Consider the following 2,266-nt stretch of genomic DNA (forward strand, 5'->3'; position numbering starts at 1 on the left):
CTAATGCCTCATGGGTCAAAATCAGTGGTTTCTTCAGGGTATTTCTCTAATCACAGATGACAGGTGTAGAGGGTCGTAGGTAGAAAGAGAGGAAAAGTCTTAACAAACAAGTTCTGTTTAACAAACAAGTTCTGAAACTCTCCACAGCTTTCAGAAGCAAGAGATGAGAAAAAGACTCTGGGGGAGACCTGAGTATGCCTTTGAACTCCTGGCTAATGCCGGTGGAAGTAGAAAGCCTAGGATTTGGCTCACTCAGATGGGAAGAGGCCTATGGTGCCACTCATAATCTGAGCCTTCAGCCATCTGTGCGTGGAAATCATTGCTGAGGGACTGGCAGGGAGGTAGGGGCGCTCATATCCAGACAGGGTTTCCAGGGCTAGATGAGGATTTAGAGGAGGAGGCCCTTTCTGACCACCTGCAGTCTGCACTGCCCCTTTCTGGGGATTAAGGTCTTGTTCTTGCTCTTGAACAGTTTGCTGGGATCCAGCTTGTTCATGAAGGAGCTGTTCTCTTCTGCAAATAGGTCTGTGTTGTTGGTGATGGGTTTATACATGTTGAACCACTGCTTGGCCTGTGGGCTAATGCCATAGCTGGTGAAGGCGTACTGCCACTGCAACAGGCCCAACTGCCTGATGAGCAGGTGACTGTAAGCGGTGAAGGCGCCCGTGAGAAAATGCCAGGATAATGCTCTGCCCAGGAACAGATCTCAGTGTCCTGTGCTAACACTGGTTTCCCTCTTTTGTAGACAAGGCAAACCTCCCCCCTTCCCATGCTCACACATCACGCTGCAAGAACCAAAGTGAGACTTCTCTGGCTGGTTCTCCCAGGCTTCAAGTACATCGTCTTCCAGGTCTGCTGGAGTTGGTGCCTTAGGAAGTGAACACATGGAAGACTGGTTGAGTTGACTCAGTGCTGAGATGCTCTCAATGGCCGTGCTGCCATGGATGCCCCATCATCCACCTTCACATTCCATGTCATGGGGAAGCCATTGGTCATCAGGTAAAAATTCTTCACATCCTCAGGTAGCACACAGTTATCTTGTTGTGCCCATGAAGAAATCACACGATGTTCAGCGGGGGTTTCTCTATGATAGCCGCCTCTACCACACCTGGGGGAGATTCTAAAATGTGGGTGATCCCCAGGGTCAGCTTCTTCAGGTGCAGCTTGCTGCAGCCTGGGAGGGGGGGTGGTGTCTCCTCCATGGTTCGCGTGGCAGGTGCAGCGGTGGGGACGAGAAGGGGAGGGCAGCAGAGCTAGATGCTGCTCCAGAGGCTCAGCCATCAAGTTCACGGCATGCCGAGAGTTGTCTCTTAACAAGTTTTTAAGTATAAAATACAGTACTGTTATCAGGCACAGCATTGTACACCAGAATCTCTAGAATTTATTTATCTTGTATAACTGAAATTTAGTACATGTTAATTAGTAATTCCCTGTTTCTTCCCCACGCCAGACCCCTAGAAACTACTGTTGTATTTTCCCTTTCTATAAGTTTATCTCACATACCTCACATAAGGAGATTCATGCAGTATCTGTCCCTTAGTGACTGACTTATTTCGCTTAGTATAATGTCCTCCAACTTCATCTATGCAGTCACAAATGACAGGATTTCTTTCTTTTTTATTCTTCAGTAATATTCCATTGTATGTCTAATGGCTTTTTTAAAATCCATTCATCCATTGATGGACATTTAAGTTTTTTCTATATCCTGGCTGTTGTGAATAACATTGCAGTGCATATTGAAATGTTAATATCTCTTTGAAATCTGACTTGAGTTCTTTTGAATAAATACCCAGAGGGGGGATTGCTGGATCCTACTGCCAACTATTTATTTTATAATTTCCAAAATTTGTAGCTATCATTACACCCCTATTCTCTTTGTACTTCTGTATTTAAACCTTAAAAATTATGTTTACTGTCATTGTAGTGTGGTTTGAAGAAGCAGCAGATCTTTTTTTGTTCTGTCTACTCTCTTAATCAAAAGTAGTTGTTTTCAGTGCAAATTCCAGGATTCCTTCTTAATTACCAAAATAGATGCTTGAATTATCTGCATTTAACCATGCTTAGAAATATATTAGCCACCTGATATATACATAAATTTGCTTTTAAAGTGATGTCATCATTAGGATTGCAATGTCACCAAGTCCAGCAGAAATAAATTTTATAAGCTGTGAATATGAATTTTTGGACTTGGAAGCTGAGACATGCATTTTGTATTTATTACTGTCATTTAAAGAAATAGTTTCATAAAATAGGAAAGATAAAAATA

The 2,266-nt window shown here is 43.1% G+C and overlaps 1 pseudogene; it reads right to left on the minus strand.

Moving 5' to 3' along the window:
- Positions 1 to 248: 248 nt before the first annotated feature.
- Positions 249 to 1,202, minus strand: LOC101688099 (annotated as a pseudogene).
- Between the last annotated feature and the right edge of the window lie 1,064 nt (positions 1,203 to 2,266).

This window comes from Mustela putorius, unplaced genomic scaffold, assembly GCF_011764305.1.
Source record: "Mustela putorius furo isolate JIRA1106 unplaced genomic scaffold, ASM1176430v1.1 tig00003898_pilon_pilon_pilon, whole genome shotgun sequence".
Lineage (NCBI taxonomy): Eukaryota > Metazoa > Chordata > Mammalia > Carnivora > Mustelidae > Mustela > Mustela putorius.